Here is a 26,069-nt window from a genome sequence, read left to right on the forward strand (position 1 = left end):
TAATATAATAAAACCTATTTGGCAAAGGTGCTCTGGTCAGATCTTTCAATTGCTCATGGCCAAATGCATTTCCTACCTGATACTTGCTCTGCATTTTTCCCATTAAATTTCAACTAGACTGGGCTATTGTTTTCACACCTGAAGGTCAAAGCCCCGGGTCTTTTATAGAGAATAATAGGTATTCTTATTGGCCATACTAACAATCTAAGAGAAGAGTGTTTTTCCCATACTTATCTCTTTTCCGATGTATTTCCTATAATTTTGGAAATAGTCTTCTAACCATTTCCAGGCAAAAGATAAGATAAAAGCACAAGAAGCTGTCTTTCTTGTGGAAGCCCAATTCTGATTACAGATGGACCTGGGGAAGCCCTAAAAAGGACTCTTGTGGTCCTGGATCGGATCCAGGCAACACACAGGCCCATAGCAGTGAAACCCAAAACTCCATGTATGACCTACAAAACCAAGCCTCCAAACCAACTAATACCAGAGAACTGGAAACTTTCTAGTGAGGAAATACTGAATATTCATTAAGGACTTTTTTTTTTTTAATCTATTCTCCCCTGTTCCTTAAATAGAAATCATCTTCTAGGTTCTATGAGTGTGTCCCATATTATTATTTTTCAGAAAGTACAGAAAAAGAAAAAAGTACTTGTAAAATTTGCCTTCCTTCACCTCTTTTCATTCGTCCACTTATGAACAATCGGCCTTAAACATCCAGGAAGAATTTGAGATACATCTTGTAAACTTACACAGAAAATAGCTAATACCTAAGAGAAGAAAGAAAATATCTAAGAATAAGAAAAGACCTAAAACCAAGGACAGGGGGGTTTCCTAAGGATGCTGGAGCAGGACATGTTTCTAAGCATCTTCCCACAGTAACAACTGCTCTCCTTAAGTTGTCATTGTCATTTCCACAGTGCTGAGATCCTGTGGTTTTTCAAGTGCATGTGTGGTCCACAAATAAGCAGCAGCACGCTGGTAAGGACTGCAACACTTCCTTGTAGAGTTTAGGCTTTTGTCCCTTCTGTCAAGGTTGGTAAGTGTCACTGTCTTCATTTCTGCCTGCATCTCATGCAGATCTGGACATTAACTTCTGTACCAATTTCTATGAATACTCATTGCAACCTTGTTGATCATCAAGCCTGACAAGGTTAAATTTGAGAGCGTGAAAGTCAGCTGAAAACAGCCTGGGGAAATGCAGTCAGAAAAGCGTCTGGATGTTCCCAAGCCTGTGAGGGAAGGATATTTGCAGCCCTCCTCGTGTCCCTGAGGCCTGAATCCAGCCCACTCTCCTAGTCCCCAGCTCTATCCCTAGGACACCTAGCTCTGGCTGATCTTGTCACATTTTCAATTGTTCTGAACACTGAGTCCTGGTACCGTGTGAGAGAAAACACCTCCTTTAGAGTTGGACAGAAAAAGTATTTGCCAATTGTGTGACAACTTACCTTCTCCAAAATATTGTTTCTTCAACTGTAACATGTCAACGATACCAACAACGCATGGGCACCGTCTTATGCTTCTGGGACAGGGGCTCATTGACATGGGAATTTCGCTTTGGGGAGACCTATTCAAAGAAATCATCTGAAATGCAAATTCCCAATTGTGTGTTTTCTTGAGTGTCCTTCTCTCCACGCTCTCTCCTAACACACCCATCCTGCACTTTTTCTCCTATCTTCCACCTCCAGCTCCCTCTTTCCCTTACTGCCTAAATCTCCTTCCTTCTCTTGGGGACAAGGATTCTTCTTCCTAAAAAGAGAAGAAACAAAGCAGACAAATGCAGAATTCTCTTTGGCAGGCAGGACAGGTGGGGCACCTCCCTCCTCATGCAACTGAGAAAGAAAATAATCTCCTTTTTTATTGGAGAGAATCCCATTACAGGGTATTTGAGGCTCTGAACATAAAGACAACTGCCTGACTTTGCTCTTCCTTCTTATACAAATTGACAAATATTAATTAAAACCCTACTATGTGCTGGGTGCCATTCTAGTTGCTGGGATATATTTAGTGCAAGAGGTAGACAATAAGCAAAATGTGGGAATGACAAGATCATAGTTATGATTTTAAGGGCTCAACTTGGCTACAGTGTGTAGAATAAGCCATAGGAAGAAAAGTGGAGGTCAGTTACAGGCTATACCAGAAATGGTCTAGGAGGGAGGGGATGTTGGCTTGGACCAGGATGAAGCAGAAGACATGAATGTGAGAGGTGCTCACATTCACAATGTATTTTTTTAAAGAGGTTATTGATTTATGTTAGAGAGAGAGAGAGAGAGAGCATGAGCAAGATGGAGGAGCAGAGAGAGAGGGAGAAGCCGACTCCCCGTTGAGCAGAGAGTCCCACACGGGGCTCTCAGGATCCCGAGATTATGACCTGAGCCAAAGGCGGACGTTTAACCAACTGAGCCACCCAGGAGCCTCCAGGGTGTATTTTAAATGCAGCACAAACAGGATCTGCTGATGAATGGGATGTGAGGGTATGAAGGAACACAATGACAAATGCCAAATACTTTTCCTGAGCAGGAATTGGTGGTGTCATTTACTGAGACAGAAAACACTGGACAAGGAGCATGTCTGGAGACAAACTGAATTTTCCTTTGGCCATCTTAAGTTTAAGATGACAACTCCATATCCAAGTAAAATGGTGAAGTGGGCAGCTGGAAAAACAAATCTGAAATGTAGAGAAGAGACCAGAATGAGAGAGAAAAATTTTAGAGTCATCAGGATGTAGATGGTATTTTATATATTTTATATATATAATATATTTATATATTTATAAATATGTATAAAATATATATATTTGCATATATATATTTAGGACATAGATGGTATTTTAAACATTATAACTGGATTGATCATCAGTCATAATGAGAGCAAAAGGTAGACGGAAGAGGACCAAGAGCGGAAGCCGGCATCATCCAAACTTTTGAGATTCAAGAAGGAGAGCAGAAGAGTGAGAAAAGGAGCCTAAGAAGGGAGGAGAGAACTAGAAGAATGACATGTTGAGGAGCCCAAGCAAGAAAGCTTCTCAGAAAGAGGGGGTGTGAGGTGTGTCAGTGCTGAAAGGGGCAAGATTTGGTGACCTCCACCAGGGGGATGGGTACGACAGCCTGACTGGAGTCTGCTCAAGAGAGAACAGGAGGAGAGAACATAGAGGTGGGGAAGACACAGCTCTTCAGAGAGGTTTTGCTTTAAAAGAAAGCAGAAGCACCAGGCAACAGTGGAGGATGACGAAGAGTTCACAAAGACAACCTGGAAAGGAGAAGTACAGGATGGCAGTTCTGGTTTTAGTTCAGGCATCCAAGGTAAAAGTCACAGGAAGGGCACCAGGTTTGGAGGGAAGCTACATAGAGCGTGGGTTGAGAATGTCATGTTTGACCTGTAGACACCCCCCCCCAACCCCGGGCTGGGGTTCACAGCTCTGAATGAGCTCAAAAAAAAAAAAGCTAGTTTAGTGTTCTCAATTTGAACTATTCTTAAGTGTCCCCAAAGGCCCATGACCTGCAGTGGTTTGTAATATTGCCTAGACTCATTTCTGAATGGTACATACTCTAAGGCTACTGTCAGGACTGAATTATTTCCCTGGTGAAGGAACCCAGCCGACATCCCAGGATCCACTCTCAATGCCATTTGTTCATATCTGAAAAACAGTGTTCTTTAAAAATGGGATTCTTTTCCAAAAGACAGTTAATCCTTAGAGTCAGGAATGGCACAGGAGAGATCCAAGAAGATGATTTTAGGACATGGACTAGAAATCTTTAGGGGAAGGATCATATGCTATCATGGCCCTTGTAAATTGGGGGATGTGCAAAGATTCTGAGGCACACATGTGCGAGTACCAAGGGTCTACATTCCTGTCACTCAGGTCCAGAACGCTCTGCCTGACTTACTGGTTTTCTACAGAAACTTCCATTACCTCTGTGCTACCAGCAGGCACCCTCCCCTGCTCGTGCCCGTCTCCGCAGTGCTACTCGTGCTCCCACCTGTCCTCTGTCCAGACACAGCCCCTCATGTGGACCATCTTCCTATACCAAGGGATTCTACAAGCTGTCAAATCACTTCTATCGGATTTCAATGTTTGTAGCCTCCTGTGTCAGTGGACAAGTGGCCTAGAGAAAGTGTCCTGCCGCTGCTCACCACTGAGTAAACTGTCTCTGCACAAAGAGTCGGAATTTCCCATGCCCACAGACCCCTCCACTGAAGAGTAATCTAACCAATGATATGCAGCCAGAGTCTAATATGCCCTGGCTCAAATTACCCCATTAGGCAGGGTTAATGTGTCCATTTCACTGCTTTGTCCATCCAATCATAACCGTTATCATCATAATCACAGCTTATTTTGTGCCAGGCTCTGTCCTAAGCATTTTGATCTTGTGATAACTGGGTGTGTTAGATGCAGTTATCCCCATTTTATATATAGATAACTTGCCCAGGATCACATAGCAAATAAGCTAGTAAGTGGCAAAGCTAGGATTCTATGCCAGATTGTCTGTTCTGATGCTCGGATGCTCCCCAAGTGGGTCCCACATCCTAGAGTTGAAGGAGTGGGGTTGTGGGGAGGGGAAGGGGGACAAGTTTTTAGTAGTCCGTTTTGGTGTATGGTTTAAGCCGTCTTCACTAACTGAGTTTTAAGGCTTAAGTTGTTTGTTCATTTAATTTTTAAGTTGTTTGTTAATTTCTGACTCCTGTATATATTTCTCGGTTCAGAGTTTAACACTGAAAATGGGTTGTAAATTAATGGCTCCCTCAGAAACCCCAGCATTAACCTGGTCCTATTTTAATGAAATAGCATAAAGGGTTAAAAACTAGATAATCCCTTTCTTCCAGTTTAGTCCTAGAGACACATATGGCTCCACCTGGATGAGATCCACTTTGGGGATACTTTGCTCCATCAGGAAGCATCCAAGCTTCCCTTGTCCAAGGACTAGCCCTTTTTCCTCAACACTTGGACCATCACTGTATCTACCTCTCCTTCAGTCTTTTTGGTCCTCCAGTAGCCTTACCCACAGCTCAAATTTCCATGCAATCCCAGGTTTTGTCCCATGACCAACAAGACTAGAGGAAGGCAAAGAGTCCCGTGTTTTTTGGATAGTCCAGTGTCTTTGAGAAACTAGAGACACAGTTACATACCCTAGCCATCACTGGAGCCCCAAAAGCACACCGTTGCCCACTTTGATCTCTTACCTCACTTTACTACAGCATCAGAGTCTAAAGCAAAAGTTTTCAACTGTTACTTACTGAGTGCCCATTATGCGCCTGGGATCCAGTAGTAAGAGACAGATGTGGCTTCTCTTTGGCTTCCCTCCTTTTAGAACCAATTCAGCCTGTGTTAAACAACTGTGATGTGTATGAATCTATATTTTCTTTACCTGAGTCCCAGGAAAACTGAATGATATTTGGAACCAAACCTGAAAAGATACCTCTGTGTCCAAAAATAGAAAGACCCTTGCAATTCTCTGAAAGATAATGATTTAGAATAGGATTTTTAACTGTTCATAAGGCCTACAAATCTTCTGATATTGTTTGTAATTTTCTGCATATATACTTATGTGCATACATCTTTTGAAAGGGTCTATAACCTTATTAGAATCTCAAAAACCCCCAGAAACCAAAAAAGATTAAGAAACCACTGCTGTAGGGTAACTTCTAATGAGCAAATTCCTAAGTTAGAATCTGGTAGCAGTTGAATTCTGGGACTCCTGACTTATCAATGGGAGACATCAAGTCCACTTGATGTCCAAAGTGTTGTGGGTACTGAACCTTCAAGCTCTGCTTCTCCCATCTGTCCCCCTGCATGGCAACTGTGAAAGGTGTTGTCCACAGATTTCTCTCCCTTAAACTCTTCTTCCTACTTTTCCATGTAACAGAAGAAAGATGTAGACAGGACATCCGCACATTGACAGTGTAAAAATTATGATTAGATACGTCCAATCAAAAAGAAGTCAATTTTGGGGTGCCTGGATGGCCCAGTTTATTAAACATCTGATTCTTGATTTTGGTTCAGGTCATGATCTCAGGGTTATCAGATCAAGCCCTGTGCCAGGCTCCCGGCTCAGCAGAAGTCCGCTTGAGATTCTCTCTCTCTCTCTCTCTCTCTCTCTCTCCCTCTGCCCCTCCCACTCATAGCTCTTGCTCTCACTTTCTCTCTCTAAAATAAATAAATAAATATTTTCAAAGTCAGTTTTCTTTCACTTCTCTTTTAAGTTTGTTAAATTAAAAATTATTATGAGGCTCTAGACCAATAACACAAAAATAGCAAAGAGGCAATGAAATATTATCAGTCTTTCAATCTGGAGAGTCTTTTTTCAAATACCCAGGAAATCTATGGACCATATAAAGATTCTTGATATAATGATAAACTCAGCATAGCTAAAACAAGTCATTCTTTTGCTAAAATAGATTTCTTATTATCATCTCTTGATAAATTAAAAAATAACTCTCTGCCTTCCTCAACTCCCTATGTTTTCTCCCCTTTCTCGAACTTAAATTCCAACCTTGCTACTATTCTCTTGCTTCCTTAAAATTTTTTCTTAATTGACAAACATATATGTTTCCAAAGGGGAGAATGACAATACTACAATTTGCTGACAATTTCACATAAGACGCAGCCTGAGATTTTCTGTTTACTCTTAAAGAAGTGAAATATCAACTTCCTAAATGAAAGATCGTAAGAGTATAGCTTGAAATTTATACACAATGGCACCCTGAACAACTCAGCAGGGAAAATGTTGCAACCCACAGCTGTTCAAAACTGCCTGTAATTCAAAGCTCTCTCAAAGCTGTTTCTTAGCAGGACCTACATCACCTAATACAATCATTTGCCTATCTTTCTTTTAAGATTTTGGTTTCATAAAATTGATTTAGAGTAAATCCAAGATAAGATGACAGAGAATATGGTGTCCCTCTCCAGTGAGATCTAATGTCAGATAGTTCAAGATATGGGGGAGGGGGGACAGGGGGCCCTATTTTTTCACTGGCAGCAAGCTTCCTCTCAGGGAGGAAAATGGCTTTTCTCTGATTGTCTCTTTGGTTATGAAAGGCAACTCACACAATAGTGTGATCAAGGACATGACAATGAGAGAGCTGAATAGTTCCACATTTTTGTATGGAAGGAGCTTTGTGTTGCCAGGAGCGAGGAGGGGATGGCAGATTAGGAAGACAGAAGTGAAAGAAGAAAGAAAAAAATGTCAGTTGGCAGAAGGCCAGGGAGGCGAACTTTTCAAAACAGGGGAAACTAATATTTTATTTTGAGTGATCTGCTTCAGGGCAACTCCCAGCTCCCATTTTTTACCATAAAATCTTTATGAAGTTTCCTACTTCCATGAGTGGTATCTGAGGTAAATGAGGAGAAGGCATGGTGATATATATTTTGGTTGACTCAGGGCATAGACAAGGGAATAGATAGGGGAGTCAAGAGGATGTGAATCTGAAAATCCTCAGAAGCAGGAAATTAGACCAATAAACAACTAAAAGGATGTGTTCCCCTGGGAATGCTCAGAGATGTCCAGGGGATGCTGTCACTTAGGCTTTGCCAGACAAACAGAACCACTATATGGGATTGACTATAAGGCTTACACCTCGGACAGTTGTGGGAGTTGTTGAGGCATTCTATGGAAGACTATTGCCTCCATGTCGGCTGTGGGCTGGAAGTCTCTGTAGAGCCTCAAGGACCAGCAGTTGGGAAGAAAAACTGGACGTGAAAGGGGGAAAGCAAGGAAAAAACTGAACCCACAATGGCAAAATGAGGCCTTCATCTCTCTCTTACCACCTCCAACCTCGATGACACAGATGACCTGCAGAAGGAGTTGGCACTCTTCACCACGGAGCTGTGCACCCATCTGGCCTAGGACATGGAGAAGCTGAAGGGGCTGATCCAGCAGGAGCAGAGTTGCTGTGGGCTTGACTACTGCTCTGAGGGAACAAGATGAACCAGTAAATTAGTAAAAATGCACCTGAACTCTGAGAGTGACACATACCCCATGCCGAACTTCAATAAACAATGGCTCACTATGGGCTATGGTAAAAAGAATCACTCCCATTTTCACACGGTTTTCCTGGACCTATGGATCCTCGTGATACAAGAGATAGCACCATACATTAGTCATCAACTTAGAGCATATACCACATCCTGGAAGGCTTTACCATAACTCTACAAGGTGTTGCTATCCAGATGCCATGAACACTAAATCTTCGAAAGGTTTTTCCAACATTCTGTCAAGCCAGAGATTTCAGGGTGATGGGGAACATGGTAAGATCAATGAATTCCATCAGCACGAGTCCATTGCTACACTTCAGCAGCTGTTACATGAGTTCCTTGGTCAGGAGCAATGCTGTGAGGATACCTTGCTGCAAATCACATTATGTAAGTCCACAGATGGTGGTTTTGGCAAAAGCGCTGAGGGCAAGGAAAACAAATCCATAGCTAGGGTGTCTCTTCCAGTGAGAACGAAGCCCTCCTTCTTCCAAGATGGATGTGGTCCAATGCAATCAACTTGCCACCAGGTGGCTGTCTCGTCCTTTGGGGAATGAAGCCATATCTGGGGTTCGAGGTTGGCCTCTGTTGTTGGCAGGCCGGCAAATCAGTCTTCGTAAGTAGAAAACCATGTTGATGAGTCCATCTATAACCTCCATCCCTGACACTATGGCCACTTTGTCACAAGCCCACTGGGCAAGGAGGGGATGACTGGGGAAAGACCCTGAATGACATCCACAGAGTAGGGCATCTTGTTCATCTAATGATTAAGATCCTCCTCTACTAGGATTGCTTTTTGATGAACAGTCACATGAGACAAACATCTTCATGCACTATATCCCTTCAGAAAAATCTATCCCTACACCTACTTGTCACCAGTTTTCCAGCTGTGCTTCTCCTTGGGTAGATCATGTGTAGCTGGGCCCCCAGCCGACACTAAACCAAGTGTGGGTGATTGTTGAATGAGGTCGAAAAAATAACCCAGAGACCATAATGGAGACATAGGTTTCCTGGGGGAAATTATATACAGGGTGTCCAGGAGCAACCAAGTAGACAAAGCATCTGCTGCTGGGATCTACGTGCAGCAGATTACATGTAACCACTTAGCCTAGCAGCTATCTGTAGCCTCTCTCTCCTTGCACAGCTAGCATTCCAAGGAGATCAAGGCTTGCCATCCAGACTCTCTTTCCTACAAAAGAGATGCTCTAGGTTGGCCACCTCCAGGGCCCCTAACCTTGAATCCCAAGCAACATGTTCTGCCTGATGGGGATATAGAGGGAGGACAGGATGTCTACATTCTCGAGAGAGTGATTAGCATGGACATTCAGGGTGTGCTTGTACAAGCAAGTTTTCCAGCACATACCATACAGACCCAAATATTCAGTCACTGAATATTTCAGTCACTGGCCATCTAGTCAAACCACTAGCCATAGTTTATGAATTAATATAGACCCTTATCTTGGGTCATCTCTTCTTCCAGGAAAAATGAATAACTAGATGTATTCTTTGAAGTACTGTGCAATACTACTGTACAATATCCTTCATTACTATAATTCAGAGTTGCCTCAGAGTGGTGAGCTATCTGCTTTCTGGATGAACCAGCATATCATGCAGACCAAAAAAACGAGGCATGAATTTTTTTCTTCCTCTGTCAACCGTAGTCATAGGGAACACCCCAGAAAGCTGTATGTATGATTCAGGAAAGAGGAAAAAAGACAGCAAAGAAAAGGTCCATAGATATCTGAGCCACCTGCTCATTCAACTTTCTAAGCAGTCATGATCTGCACATGCTATTCTGAATGCCAACTTTATGGTTTGGTGGGCCAGCCAACACCAGGTTTATAACAGGCAGCTCGTGTTCACTTGGTGGCCCATGGCCAAGTGTTGAGTCTCAACAAAGGTCCAGTAGTAAGCCAAAAGCTGTTTCTCAAAAGAAGAATAACCATCTACAAAGTATGGCAGCGCTTTGCTCCAAAATTCTAAAGGAGGTATGCAGTATAATTCACCTGCCGGGGCCTGCCAAGTCTCCATACACATCTACACAGACACTTCAAGTAGCATCAGATCTACTGGGTTACATGACGGAACACGTTCTACAGCAAACTGGACCTGTTGCAGAGCATTCTCTTCTTCTGAACCATATTTTGACCCATTTCTGTGACCACCCAAATATACACATGATATACAATCACTTCTATTTTTTCTCCACAAATTTATAACTTAAGTAAGAAAAGGGGCTATTTGTTGTCTGTTCCTCAAATACTCTAACACATGTGGGGACTCTAGCTATATTGAAATATTTAAGGAAAGGGTAGCCCCCTAAGGCTGGCCTTCCTCAGGGCACTGGTGACTGACATGTGACTGACATATAGGACATATAGGTCCCAAAAATGAAGGAAGGGGCCAAAAGGTAATGACTAGAAGACCACTCCTCTGACATCAGAACAATTTGCTACAAAGCAAAAAATTCAGTTAATCATCTCTTCAGTTTTTTCCACTGCGCTAAACACACAGTTTGACTGATGGACCAGTCATTTTGGCCCTACAGACTGTAAATAACAACTCTAAGTCTCCATGAAAAGGGAGGCCTTCAGTGAAACAGGGGATAATTTTGACTATGTGAACCTTATAGTTCCAAACTACTTGCTTCTTATCATATTTACTTTGTATTTTTTAAGGTCAAACTGAACAAAAATGCTAATTTAGCCCAGTTTGGAAAAACAAAGAAGACAGAGATTTCATTTGAAATGGGATCGTTCTTATTCTTGCCATATCCACCTCGGACATAGACATTTAATATTTAAATGTTATTCCCTGTGAGACCTGGACTTTCAGCATTTTGTGGCTATGACAGAATTCAAATTTCAGATTCTACCTTGTGTGAAAATATCATTTCAAAGTGTGTGCCCCAGGAGAATAATAATAAAGTTGAGTGTTGGCATTTTTTAAAATGAACCTTTTGCAGAGGTCTCTTAAAATATTGCTTATTCTCTCTTCTTCCTAGACACCAGCAGGTAAGCCATGATGCCTTTCATTTCCCCCAAGTTCAGTCTGAATCAGTTACCAAATTACTTATTGTAAGCAGAATGAGTTAACTACAAAATGAAGTAAGATTATTGTGTCTGCGTTTAATACATTAATTATAATATATTATAATAGGCTAACCCTGCCTTTTTATTCTAATTTAAAATGTTACATTAATTGTCTCTAATTATAATTTGACTATTAAAAGCACGTCTGTTGTTTTCCTTTGTTATTAGTATAATCCTGAAAACACCTGCCGACAATCTACTAAATACTAAGGTTGCAGTGATTAATGGTAGCAAATCCTATGAAATCACTTTTTATCCTCAAGCAGTCTGAATAAATTGGGCCGTTAAAATATCTTAGCTTAAATGCTACATTGCTCTGGCATGTTTCATAAGGTTGCATCAATTGTCACTTTGCATCCCATAATTCACTCAGCATGACAAATGCAGGATGCAGGATTTAACCGTGTAGTGTTCATTACTGACTTGGTCTGGCAAGGCTTAGTGGGGGAGCATGTCCTCCACAAAAACATTAATAAAATTAGGGAAACAATAGTTTTAAGATTTCCTTATTTTATATTTCCTTTTTAAAAAAAAGTGGGGCCGGGGGGACAAACCATAAGAGACTCTTAAAAATAAAGAACAAACTGAGGTTTGATGGAGGCAAGCGGGTGGGCGATGGGCTAGATGGGGGATGGGTATTAAAGAGGACACTTGTTATGATGAGCACTGGGTGTTGTAGGTAAGTGACGAGTCCCTGAATTCCACTCCCGAAACCAATATTGCACTGCATGTTGACTAACTAGAATTTAAATTAAAATTTGAAGGAAAAAGATTTTTTTTAAAGATCATTTTCTTGTTTGGATCCTTCCAGACTTTTTCCATAGTGTCTATGGAATAGTATTCCAAAGACCTCCTGAAAGAGAACGACTTTAAGCAAATACACACTGTAAGCTCTATATTTTGACATATGCCAGAATGACTATCTAATTTCTGCGTTAATTAGAGTCAGTTCTTTTGCTGTGCACTATTTATATGACCGAAAAGATGATTAACAGAAAGGTAGAAACATTGAGGAAAGCATTATTGGGTTTCTATTGAGCTTTTTGTTTCCTGAGTTTGTTATGGTCTGTTTTTATGAGTTAAGACCTTCTGCCTTAATTGGATCTATTAAGAGAATAGATTCAAAAAATTCAAATTCAAATTCAAATTTTAAAAAAAATCTGAATTTTACATCAGGAAGCCAGAATTGGCAAGTATTTTAAGGCCTTCTACCACTGTGCCATTGGCATATGTGGCAACGAGAGATTCCCCCAAACTTCAAGGTAAGTCTGAACATGAAATTGCAATCAATCAACCAATAAAATAAAAGTTCAATAGCTAAAATAAATTGTCAGAAAAGGTAACCCACCTTAACCAGTATTCTGAAACAAATGGCTGAGAAATTTGAGTACACCCAAATTCCAGTCATAATTTCAGAAGCAGGGAACTGTTAAAATTACTGTATTATAAATCTGAAAATAATGTAACCCTGCATGTTAACTAACTGGAATTAAGATAAAGACTTCAAATAAAAAATAAATAATCAAATAAATTAAAAGTTTAAAAAATTATTTATACCAAAAATACACCAGAAACCTACGATTCTATTTGCAGCACAATCAGTTGGATGGTGAAAGAAAATGTTAGTGGAAGAATGAGCCTGATGCTCAGAGAAAGCAAAGGACCAGAGCCATACAGACACTTCCCTCAGAGTCAAGATGGATTCATCAGGATCTCATGATTCAAAGACATCAGAAGCCAAAATCACCCAACCACCTCCCATGCTCCAATTCCATTCTAGAACCACCTCCAGAGTATAATTTGTCTTCCCAGGTAAATTTTCAGCAGAAATACTGTTAAGCCATAGAGATAACATTCCAGTCCCCTTGGCATTCATTTATTCAATAAACAGTAATTGAGCAACTTCTGTGTATCAAACATCTTGCCAAGAACTGGGAGATATGGAAGTGAACTACTGCCCTGTGGATGAGAAGTCTAGCCAGAGAACAGACATTAAATAAATTAACATACAAAGAAATGTATAGGGACAGCTGAGTGGCTCAGTTGGTTAAGTGTCTGCTTTCGGCTCAGGTCATGACCCCAGGGTGCTGGGATCGAGTTCCGCATCTGGCTCCTTCCTCAGCAGGGAGTCTGCTCCTCCCTCTGCCTCTGCCTGCTACTCCCCGTGCTTGTGCCCTCTGTCTCTCTCTCTCTCTCTCTCTCTGACAAATAAATAAATAAAATCTTTAAAAATATATATATATAATTATACATTTTATTAAGTGTTACAAAGAAAGGATAAGAAACAATAACTAGAAGGGCATAATTTGATCTGAAGGTCAGGAAGACCTTCTGTGCAGAAGAGATGTTTAATTGATATTTGAAACATGCAGTAACCTGGCAAAGGGTAGGAACACCACCCACAGAGGGACCAACAGGCCTAAGGACCTGGAGGCAAGAATGTGAGGATTTCCATCCAAGAAAACACCAGTGTGAATAAAGTGAAGGGGGATGGAGGGGCGTGGTGCCAAAGACAAAGCTGGAGAGCGAGAGAGGGCTCAGACCCTCAGACCAGGCAGGGCCAAACTCCTTAGAATTTGGACTTCATTCTGATAGTAGCCAGACACAGAAGGATTTCAAGCTTGAGAGGAATATGATCTAAATGATATTCCTTAAAGATCACTCCAGTCATCCTATGGAGCAAGAACTAGAAGGGATTGAGAGTGGTGGTGGGGAAACAAGTTGGGAGCTCTTGTGGAAATCCAGACAAGAGATGCACACTGTGACTAAGATGCAGCAAGTCCTCGTGAATTATAAATTACTAAAGTGGCGTTCAATTTAACCATCAGTCTCTTCTTATTTTGGCCACAGGGTTTCCATGCTCAGCTCTGGCTACAATGCCAAAATATAGATTCCACACCACACCTGGTTGATGGCTGCCCTCTGGTTCTGCTTCCCTAGACTGCGTCTGGGTCACCAGCTGGGCTCCTCCTTGGATGCCATCCTTATCTCCTCTCACCCCAGATGCAACATTTGAACAGGACAAGTCCTTCAGTAATGAACCTTGGGAACAAGGATGTATAAAGAACCTGAATTAGAGAGTTTGCCACTTGGTCTTCCTATGGTGAACAATGGCCCCCCTTTGTAGCTATAACAAATGACGAGGGTCAATGTTAAGAGCTCAAGAGCTCCATCTCCATTAGAAAATCAGTCATTCATGGGGCGCCTGGATGGCTCAGTGGGTTAAAGCCTCTGCCTTCGGCTCAGGTCATGATCCCAGGGTCCTGGGATCAAGCCCCGCATCCGGCTCTCTGCTCAGCAGGGAGCCTGCTTCCTCCTCTCTCTCTCTCTGCCTGCCTCTCTGCCTACCTGTGATCTCTGTCTGTCAAATAAATAAATAAAATCTTAAAAAAAAAAAAAAAATCAGTCATTCTTGACTGATAATAGCAGTTCCTGAGCACTCAGCATGTGCCAAAACTATTCTAAGCACTTTACTTGAATCCACCCATCTCCATGCATTTAAACATTGGAATGTTCCAGGACTCGGCCCTCATCCTCTACTCTATCTGGACTCACTCCTTAAGTGAGCTCATCCATTTCCATGGTCTCGATGCCATCTATATACTGACAACTCCCAAGTTTCTGTCACCTCTCGCTCTTGAACTCCAAATTGCTATACAGCTGTGTCCTCAACATCTCCACTAGGCTGGCCAATTGTTATCCACCTTCCGGAACTGAACTCCTGATTCCTCCCTTCCAAAAGTAAAACATTTCCCATAGCATTCCCCACCTAAGTAAAAGGCAATCCATTTTTCCTATTGGAAATCTCTTGTGGAGAGAGAAGATGAGATCTACCTTTGCTCTCTTGCTCCATCTCCTCATTCACTTCTGTTTTAATATAGAGTCTGGGGGCACCTGGGTGGCTCAGTCAGTAAAGCGTCTGCCTTTGGCTCAGAACATGATCCCCAAATGCCAGAATCGAACCCTGCATCGGGATCCCTGCTCAGCAGAGAGACTTCCCCTACCCCTCACCCTACTTGTGCTCTCTCCCTCTCTCTACTGTTTGCTCTCTCTCTCTCTCTCTCTCAAATAAATAAACAAAATCTTTGAAAAAAAAACGGTCTGAAGGTGGGCTATGTAAGACTTTTGGGCCACTTATTAATACATCCTCTATAGATACTCTTTCATAGAATATCTCCACTTCCAGAAAATTTTCTCATCTCTGCTTCTCTCTCACTCTCTCTCTCTCTCTCAATCTATACTGTCCAATACAATAGCCACAAGTCACATGTAGCTATTTTAATTAAAATTAATAAAATTTAAAATTCAGTTTCTTGGTTGCCCTAGCCACATTTCATCGCAAAAAGTTCTGTTAGATGGCCCTGCTCCAGATCCTGAGCTTGCGTGACTTCCCTCTAACATGGCTTCTGTAGATTGTCCATAACCCAACATGGCTGCTAACCCCCAAGTCTGTGGGACTTTTCTCTAAAGAACAGCCCCTCAAATGCCAACAGGCAACAGGCACTGAATATCAAGGAGCAAATAAGGTCAAGTGTAAAGAACAACAGCTGTGGAAGTTAGAGAGTATCCACCATGTTTAAGGGGTAGGGACCCAGCACCAGCCGTTGTTGCCATGTGAAAATGTGAACCCAGCAATGCTGGCCCTTTCAAATTTCAACTGTAGCTAAAAATACAGAGATTTATATAAAATCCTAATGATTAAAATTAAAATAGTTTTTTTTCCTAGTTATATGTGCTCATTTTTAAATAGTCAAGAGACACATAAATCTATGTGGAATAATACCTATCACCTGAAATGCCATTACTCGGTACTGACCACCACTAACATTTGGTGACCATATTGTTATGCACCAGCCCCTCCTTATACCTATGCACAAGCAAGTGTAATTATACCTAAGTGGAACGTTATACATGCTACTTTTTCTCATGGGCAATATTTTGTGATTTTTCCCCTTGTCTTTCCCATGCTTCTTTTTTGATTTTTCACTCTTGGTTCGGCCAAAGAAAAAGGTCCAGCTCAAAAATCGTCAATCTGTAATTTTTTGCCTTTCACATACCCTCTTTTCATATTCTGTTTCTTGGCTTACATTTTCTAGAGGAAAAAAAATCTGATATTCTGCTGTGCAAACCACTGACCAGCCTACCACTAGTTTAATCAGTTGGAAGGAGACCTGAGTCCTACTCCTTAACATGCACTAGGGATGGAGGTAGCACCCAGCTTCTTCAGCTCTCAGGGCAGCTGAAAGCTGAAGAAGACTCAAAAATATTTCTGCTGCATACTGAGTAGTCTAGCACAGGAATTAAAAGCAAAATTTCTGAGCAAAACTAGATTTAAATTCTGAATTCACTACCTTACTGTGTGACCTTGAGCCACCTACTTAACCTCTCTGTACTGAATTTTCCCTATCTCAGAATTAAGAATCATAATAGTACCTAATTCTTAGGGTTTATCTGAAGATATAAGTGTTAAAGGCTTAGAACACTATTTGGCCAATGGTAAATATTAAATAAATGTTAGCTAATGATAATTTTTGGTTATTTTTCCCCTAATCTGAAGAGTGTACAGTTGTCAGAGCTTCCATTCAACAGGAACACTGAAGAGAAAGGCTCTTTTCTACATGATAGGTATTTCTGTAATTCAATAAGAATTTTTTTATATTTTAGGAAATCATAACATCCAAAATATCTACTGTGCTTCTGTTTTCAGTGGTTTCAGACTAAACAAGTTTCTATCATTCATTTATAAGACCTTTAAAGAATGAGCTTTCCTCTCTCTCCCTTTCTTGACCATTGTGGTGTGTGCAGTTGGCATTGCTCCTCACCATGTCTTCTCACAGACTTTCAGGATCAAGTGATTCTTGGCCAAGAAACAAAAGCAGAATCATCCCACTCCCCCAATGATCTCACTCCCCCAATCATCCCACTCCCTCTCTCCAATGAGAGGAGACACTGGAAAAGAATGAAGCCGGGTCAATAAGGAATTATACATGAGATGCCACACATATGTCTGCTGTATCAAGGTCACCAACGTCTTACCATATCATGCTGAAAACACCACTACTTTCTGAACAACTGGACATGTTCTACTGGGAAATTGATTTTTCTCCTGTTTCTATGCTTCTGTACTAGTAGACTGGTTCACTAGTAACTATGTGAAACTTTGGAGTGCCTGGGTGGCTCAGTCAAGTGAGCAACCAACTCTTGGTTTCACTCAGGTCTTATGAGTCATGAGGTCGAGCCCCATGATGGGCTCCACATTCAGAGGGGAGTCTGCTTGAAAATTATCTCCCTCTGTCCCACCCCCGACTCACACACATATACACTCTCCCTCTCACTCTCTCTAATAAATTAATAAATCTTTTTAAAAAAATAACTTGTGAAACTTTTGTTGGGGAGGGAGAAGGAATAAGTTTCATTCAAAAATGGAGACCTGCTTCTCATCTTCAAAGAATCTTCAACCTAGTAGAGGAAGTTAAATACATCACCAATCACTATAATACAAGGAGAAAATAATAGGGTCATAAAAATGGAGTAAGTAGGCCCTTAAATTATTGCAGAAACTTTGGCCACATGGTCCCCCTTTGTTTTGGAATTTAATCCAGCTGCTCTCTTCAAATAAAATTACAGATAAATGGTGTTGTATAGACTATGTCTTGGGGATAAAATTTTCACATTGTGTATTGGTCAGAAAAGGCAGTGTATGTTGTAGTGACAAATAAGCCAAAAGTTGAATTAGAAGAATGTTTACTTCTTGCTCATCATAAATTGACAGGCTGCTCCACTTATCATAGCTGCTGAAGAGTCCAGGCTAATGTGAGCTCCACCTCAACACATGCATCCACCATAGTAAAAGGTAATTTGTTGGTTTGGGGTTTTGTGGGTTTTTTTAAACATGTCCAGTTATGTTTCTTAGCATTTCTGCCTAGAAGAAACACTCTTCATTTCTGCTCACATTTTATTTACCAAAGCAAGTCACATAGCCTCACCAAGTTCACCAGGTGAAGGATGTCTAGTCTTCTCACCAGAAGGACCCCTGCATGCTTGTAAGCAGTGATCAGTCTCACCACTCTCTGACCCAAATATGCGCACACACACACACACACACACACACACACAAAGTATCTTTTTTTTCTGGGACTGATCTCAACTCCCTCTTTATCCTAACTCCCAGTGATGTGCAAGAATCCTGTTCAGGATTTCCCTACAGACCTTTGATTACTTCTAACCCCCATTCCCTAAAGCTTTCAAATGTAATGGGAGAAGTTGGATCAAGGCCCTCAGACCAGTCCTTTGCCTTGTCCTCTCCCAATGCCCTGCTCTTCCTGAGCTCTAAGCTCAGGCTTCCAAATTTTAGAGGTTTGTTATTTAAAGGAAAGCTTTGGCTACCCTACAACCCAGCAATTGCACTACTTGGTATTTATCCTAAAGATACAAATGTAGTGATCCAGAGGGGCACGTGTACCCAAATGTTTATAGCAACAATGTCCACAGTAGCCAAACTATGGAAAGAACCTAGATGTCCATCAACAGATGAATGGTTAAAGAATATGTGGTATATATACACAATGGAATACTATGCAGCCATCAAAAGAAATGAAATCTTGTCATTTGCAACAACATGGATGGAACTAGAGGGTATTATGCTTAGCGAAATAGATCAATCAAAGAAAGACAATTATCATATGATCTCCCTGATGAGGAAGTTGAGAGGCAACGTGGGGGGTTGGGGGTAGGAAAGGAATAAATGAAACAAGATGGGATCAGGAGGGAGACAAACCCTCCTGAGAGGGTTTAGCATTAAGAGACTCTTAATTTCACAAAACAAACTGAGGGTTGCTGGGGGGAGCCGGTAGGGAGAGGGTGGTGGAGTTATGGACCTTGGGTAGGGTATGTATTATGGTGAGTGCTGTAAAGGGTATAAATCTGGCGATTCACAGACCTGTACCCCTGGGGCTAATAATACATTATGTGTTAATAAAAAGAAAGAAAGAAAGAAAGAGAGAGAGAGAGAGAGAGAGAGAAAGAAAGAAAGAAAGAAAGAAAGAAAGAGAGGAAGGAAGAAAGGGAAGCTTTGGGAATTCAGAAAGACATGTTCTTTTCAACAAAGCCTGGCTTTCAATAACTGCCTCACTGTAAATTTAACAAATCCACTATAAGTGGTATGAATTGGACAATGACAAATCAGCTATGTGAAAATGTGAAACTCTTTATTTTTATATCTGCACACACTTTTCTTTGACAAGCTTCCACTCTTGCTTGACAGTAAAAAAAAAAGAAAGAAAAAAAAAGAAATTTAGTCCAATCCACCAAAGTTGGCCCAGCCCAGAAGCATCTTTTGATTCACTTCAGGAATTACTATCTCAGTCAACATCATCCAAATCTCTTCCCAGCTTCCTTCTACTCCTTCCCTTTGACTCTACAGCTTGGGGGAAGGGCAGGGTTGCAAACCATACTGCTGCCCCACTCAATTCTACAGGTGGGTTCCAGGCACACAGGGAAACTCAGGCATCCTTGCCACGTCATGTGGTGAGGACCCAGATACACGCCATTCCTCTCAGCTGCACCACTCCATGGTTTTTTCATACCTAGTTGTGGTTAAGCACATCTGCCAGCCCCACAACTTCATGGGAATTCCTAAAGAAGGCACCAGCTTCATGTTCTAACACTGCCTTTCAAGGACCCCTGAGGTTGGTGAAAGATGCAGAGAGAGCAGGTCAAGGACCCTTCATATCCCAAAAGGAGAAAGGGGAAAGGACCAGTAGCCTAATATAACACCTCATAAACTGGCCTTCTCTACAAAGGTCCCTTCTCCTCTCCAAGATCGCTTTATATTTTCTCCTCTACGCAAGAAGATGTTGAACCAGTTCTGGGATCACAGTCATTTTCGTTCAACCATGACAAGCTGTCATTGGTTGTGGACTTGGTTAATGCAAGTATGAGTAGTCACCAAGAAAGGAAGCTGACCTTGTGGTCCAATGTTTTAAGTTATTTCCACATGTAAATACTTCATAATTGATCCCTCTACAACTTGATCATTGAAGGTCAAGCTTGTAACTTATCTTTTGTTCCCCAAAATGTGTAGTGCACAAAAGCCTAATTAATATTTTTAAATAGTGAACATACAATATGTAACCGATACTTTGAAAAAATTTTCACTATCATCCCCTCATATTTCTTCTGCCTCTTTGGTCACATAGAAGAATCCATTGACACCTTCTGCCCAAAAGTCAGGAGTAATAGAACCTGGGGGCGGGTTAAGGTTCACAGGTGCTGGATTCAGACCAATTGGAGCACAAACTGGCTTTCCAAGGACAATAAATCAAGAATTGAAAAGAAGTCGGGGCACCTGGGTGGCTTAGTGGGTTAAGCCTCTGCCTTCAGCTCAGGTCATGATCCCAAGGTCCTGGGATCGAGCCCCACATCGAGATCTCTCCTTGGTGGGGATCCTGCTTCTCCCTCTCTCTCTGCCTGCCTCTCTGTCTACTTGTGATCTTTGTTTGTCAATTAAATAAATTTTTTAAATCAAAAAAAAAATTTTAAAGAAGCCAAGAATTGCGTCAAGCCTGAAGAGTCAGCGTTGGGTTCTATTTCTTATTTTATTAGGAAAGATTATCTATTTATCTTCAGGTCAGTCGAAATGAAGGTCTTTCAAGTTTTTACCCTTTTTTTTGTTGTTTCCACATACTGAGTAACAGGAATAGAACGTTCTATCACTCTCTCCCTTCCTCTCACTCCCTCTCAGCACACATACACATACACACAAGTCTTACACATAGAGAGGGTATTCCCCAGTTATTTTAGTGGTCAGTGAACTAGTATGTGTAAAAAGTTTTGCAATTTGTAATAGGCTTTGAAACTGTAAGTTCGTTTTTGTAGAAAATGACCATTTTTATTATATCTTTTGAACAGCATTCATGGAGTGTTAACTCCATGGAGTTGCAACTCTTAACATTGCAACAATAGAACACGATAGACATGACTATGGCAACTGGCATCACAAAGACATGGTTTGAACCTGACTCGGTCACCCACTAGCTGGGACCCTGAGCAAGGTTCTTAAACTCACAGAGGGTTAACTACACCATCTGTAAAATGGAGATAATACCTCAGAGGAATATGGTCAGGATTAATGTATATTTAAAGCACTTAATGAATATGTAAAGAGCTCAGTAAAGAGTCTATTATTACTTTTCAGTACTTTATTTTATTTTTTTAATTTTTCCTACCTTTTTTTCACTTTTGTCAATGTTCACTTTGCTTCTCTTGGACTCTTACTTGATAGTGCAGGAGAATATACATTCCTGGGTCTGCCTTCGGCTCAGGTCATGATCCCAGAGTCCTAGGATCTAGTCCTGCATCAGGCTCCTTGCTCAGCAGGAAGACTGCTTCTCTCTCCCCCACTCCCCCTTCTTGTGTTCCCTCTCTTGCTGTCCCTCTCTCTGTCAAATAATAAATAAACAAAAAAATTTTTTTTAAAATACACATTCTTAGGAAGCTAAGAATAAATTTAAAAAATACACATTCTTAGGAAGCTAAGAATAAATTTTAAAAATACACATTCTTAGGGCATTTTCCTTGGTGAGCATCCGTCCACAAGTGTTGTAGGAGGCTTACTTGGTAAATAGCAAAAACAGGGCCTCTCTAAATCTGAAGCATCTTATCTTATCTTGGAGAGCCATTAGAAGCTAAGCAAAAAGCAGAGGTAATTCTATCATGCCAGCTCACAAGGGGTCCCGAGCACCTTGAGCAACCTTTGCTTAAGTATTTGGCAGTTCCCAACCTTATTATACCCACTGCATCATATCTGATGAACTACATAAAAGGGCTTTGGCACCGATGAAATATGTTGAAGATTATATACAATTCCCCCTTTTCCAGCTCTCTCTCATCCTTGAAGGTTCACAGAAATGCTTGAGTCCCATGTCCTTGGATGACCTCATTATACAGATCACTTAGAGTTTCCTCTAATTTCTGGTGAGTAATTCATTTTAAAACTTTGGTCACCACTAGTAATTACAAATTACTTGTGACACACCTCACAATGGACATATATCAATTAAGAACAGCTGCTCCTAGTGAGGGCTACTGGAATTAATCAAAAAATACTGATGTGAAGTGACAGCTATTAGAATTTGCAGCAATCCAACCTATCTTATCATCTATATTCAGTTATATGTTAAATTTTATAATTCACTAAAAAAAGCTTTACTTCATTACTTATGTTTATTCTTCAATGATCCAAAGTGTTTAAAAGGACACCTGTTTTAGAAATGGTTGTTACATTTTCTTATCTCAAATATTCTTCATGAAGCTGCTCATGGTCACTTGGAATAATCATGAATTGACTGCCACCCAACTTTTATTAAACCGGTTTAATAATGCAAGACTTATAAAACAACTTGTGTTGAAACATGTTTCTATTTTTTTCATGTAGTATAATTAAGAATGAAATATTATATTTGTTCGCCAGCATGTGTACTCCTGTATAGTTCATAATTGTGACTGTTTCTAGAATAATTAGATGGAAAGCAAATAAAATTAAAGATACTTAATATAAATGTTTACCCTCAAGATACACGGCCCATATTAAAGTGTCTGTAGATCTGGTGCTTATCTCAATGGGCAACCAACAGATGGAGTGCTCTGTTTGTCACATTATTTTGGAGCTTCTAAATGTGCCTAGTGGGAATTCCATTACTTGTACCAGCTGTACAGGTGACCTCCTTGCCTTCCACTTGCCAGATTCAGAATATATGAGGCAGTTTTAAGCATGATTTTAAAATACAACATATGCAAATACGGCCATACTTGACATATTTACTCTGGTGCAAAAAAAGAAAAAAATTTTGTCCTTTCTGCTTTCACCCCTGGAATTATGGGATGTATAGTTTTCCATCTTCTGAATCTTTTTGCAAAAAGGTAATTTGACAGCCTTCTACATAAGGAGAAATTTTAAAGTCTTTTTTTAAAATACATACAGAAGGGAAATACAATTTCTCTTCTGTGGGAAAACTTTATAAAGAGTTCTTATTTTCTTATCAAAGAGAATTAAATGATTAAAAGAATCTGAGAGACATCTGGAAGGTACACTCAACCTGGAAATATCTTCTTTCCCAATGCCTGGAAGTTCTCCCTTAATGATGCATTATTTGCAATTCAGCAGTCTCTGTCCAGGCCCCCTTTTTATAACATGCAAAAAGCAGAGCCAAGATTGAAATCAAGTTTCACTAGCTACAGTGGTCTTGCAAGTCTCCCCTACAACATACTGCTTCCCTTGGAGAATAATCACTTACAAAGTACAGTTGACCCTTGAAAAATATGGGGGTTAGGGATGCCAATGAACTTACACACTCAAAAATCCATGTATAACTTTTGACTCCCCCAAAACTAATACACTTCCTGAGCCTCAAATTCTGCCTCTATAAAATAGAAGTATTTATAGTTCCCAGGATCTAGACCTGCCTTTAGGTCTCAGAGTCTTTGGGGGTTTAAAAACAGATAAGAGGGGTGCCTGGGTGGCTCAGTGGGTTAAAGCCTCTGCCCTTCGGCTCAGGTCATGGTCTCAGGGTCCTGAGATCGAGTCCCACATTGGGTTCTCTGCTCAGCTTGGAGCCTGCTTCCTCCTCTCTCTGTGCCTGCCTTTCTGTCTACTTGTGATCTCTCCCTCTCTGTCTCTCTCTGTCAAATAAATAAATAAAATATTTTAAAAACAAAATAAATAAATAAAATAAAAACAGTCAAGAATGTTTGGTCAAGAAGAATCTTAGATTTTACTGGAGGAATGAGGTCCAACATTAGGAATAAGGTCATGTTCCAGTTCACACCTGACTCAGAGGTTTTATAAGCCAGAATGTTACCATATTTTCTCAGTCTTCTCTGAGAAAACACCCCCTGCAAACACCCACATACCAAGGGGTTATCTTGTCTGTGGACTGTATTTGTTATGATAGTCCATGATTTAAGAAAACCAACTCGGGTTCTCCATTGTTCTTTGAAAAAGGCACTTACCTGTGTTTTCGTATTAGTAAACCAGGTTCCTAACAGAGAAATGAGAGAATGAATCACCATTCTGCTGCCATCCTTAGGGGAAACTGGAGAAAATAAAAAAGAGAAACTTTCCGTCTGTCAGGTTCACTTCCTATTTTAATTTCAAATTAAAATTCCTCATGATTAGTAACTGTAATATTCATAGCTATAACAGGCTAAAAGGTTATTATAGGGATCACTACAATGACTTACAAGGCACCAAAATGTAGGAGATGCTCAATAAATGCTCAGTCCCTTCTTCCCTCAGTGCCCCAAAGTCAATTCCATCTGCAAGTTTTTATATCCTTCAGCCTTCTCCTGTATATCCCTATACTTGCGCGCACGCGCGCGCTCACACACACACACACACACACACACACGCCTCTTAACCTGGTGGTTTTGAAGAAAACAAATAAAAGAAGCCTCCACCAGGAAATTCTATGAGGTGAGGGATTTTCAAGGGGTGTGTCATTTCCTCACAAAGGAACTCACCAGAAATTGTGTTCTCTCCTTGGAGACCTAAATGGCTCTGTCTCTCTGGTCTAATGGCTAGATTTGGCTCAGCTGGGCTATCCAGCACTCTTCCCTCTGAGGTCCCACCCCCTTAGGTCCTGACGTGAGCAAAACATCCTCAGGCACCCGGCCTGCGCTACATGTCCAGGTCCACAACGATATGATTTATTTCAACCTGTCTTCTTCACAGTGCCTCTTCAGGAACACAGAAGCCATTGAGCCTGGATTCAAATCACATGGTTCAAACCCAAAATGACTTTAACATTTGTTCCTTTCAGAGAACTTCTTGACAGAGTTTTATAAGCTGATGGTTTATAGAGAGCAGGATTTCAGACTCCATATCTTCTCCCTTTTTTCTCCTGGCAAGGAAAAGTTCTGGAAACAATATATATTTATTCAGCCCAGGAAAAAGAGAGGGAATGGAAATATATTTATTTCACTTTAAAAAAAAGGACGAACACTTAAACCCAGCGCTCAGTATACAGAGAGATGCCTCCAGAAACTGAAAAGGGATAAACCTGAGCACATTTAATGTTAGAATCTGGCCAACAGTTCTAAGGATTGGTTTCCAAATCTCAACCCTAGAATGATTTCTTTCTCTCAGCGCACAGATACCAGGAGCCAGTGGACCAAAAAAGGTGGATGGATAATTGGGCAGCAGCACAACTCATTTCTCAGTTGGCAACCTTTTAAAGCCTTTTAAATCCTAAATAGCTACTGGCCTTTCCATTCCTCCTTTTCCTCCTTCTGGCTGATGCCTGCAACAGACTTTGCTGCCTCTGTTCTGATGGGCCTAAAAACTCTGTCCACTGCCTATATCAGGAAAAACACCCAATGCAAACCATCTGAAGATAAATAACCAGCCATTTAATAACACGGAATGTTTCCTGGTATCCAAGCTTCTGCCTAATAGTAAAATCCTGTTTTCAGCTCGGGCTACAAAAAGGGAAGTTGTTCGTCTCGTGAAAGATGGTGAAATAAACAGTCTTTCCTTTGGTCAGCAAATATATAAAGAAAGCAGAACCTATAACCAAACCTCCAGCAGATCAGCACTGGGGAAAGGCAGAACTATGGTGCTACACAAACCAAGTAAGAATTCTCAGGTTCATAAGGATTTATAGCAAGCTCTTTGCAGAGCCATTTTGGGGGAAACAAATCTTAGCAACAGCAAAATGAAAAATTTTGCATTTAGAACATTAATTCTCAACATGAGAATCAATCACCTGGGGAGATGTTTTTTAAATATAAATGCTTGGGTCCCACCCCCAGAGATTTTGTACTCTCTAAAAGAGAAAAACAAAAACAACAACAACAACAAAAAAAAAAAAAAACACAACTTTACCAGGAATTCTGATGTGCAGCCAGACTGGCAATCACTGACTTACAGTGGAGAGAAACTTTATAAGCAGACACCAGAGATCAGAACTCTGGTTTCAGACACATCCCAGAGCAGATCCACCTGACAGATGAAG

The 26,069-nt window shown here is 40.8% G+C and overlaps 1 long non-coding RNA gene across 3 annotated transcripts in view; it reads right to left on the reverse strand.

Annotated features, from left to right (window-relative positions):
* LOC131838530 (uncharacterized) overlaps positions 1 to 24,650 on the reverse strand; it is a 35,253-nt gene extending 10,603 nt beyond the window's left edge. For 2 of the 3 annotated variants that reach the window (XR_009356636.1, XR_009356637.1), the window contains exons 1-3: positions 24,577 to 24,650; positions 24,067 to 24,149; positions 7,760 to 7,905 (exon numbers count right to left, since the gene is read on the reverse strand). This is a non-coding gene — a long non-coding RNA (uncharacterized LOC131838530). Of the gene's footprint in view, positions 1 to 5,232; positions 5,319 to 7,759; positions 7,906 to 24,066; positions 24,150 to 24,576 lie in introns of all 3 variants that reach the window. The other variant, XR_009356638.1, reaches the window with a different exon arrangement.
* Positions 24,651 to 26,069: the final 1,419 nt, after the last annotated feature.

This window comes from Mustela lutreola, chromosome 8 (assembly GCF_030435805.1).
Source record: "Mustela lutreola isolate mMusLut2 chromosome 8, mMusLut2.pri, whole genome shotgun sequence".
Classification (NCBI taxonomy): Eukaryota; Metazoa; Chordata; class Mammalia; order Carnivora; family Mustelidae; genus Mustela; species Mustela lutreola.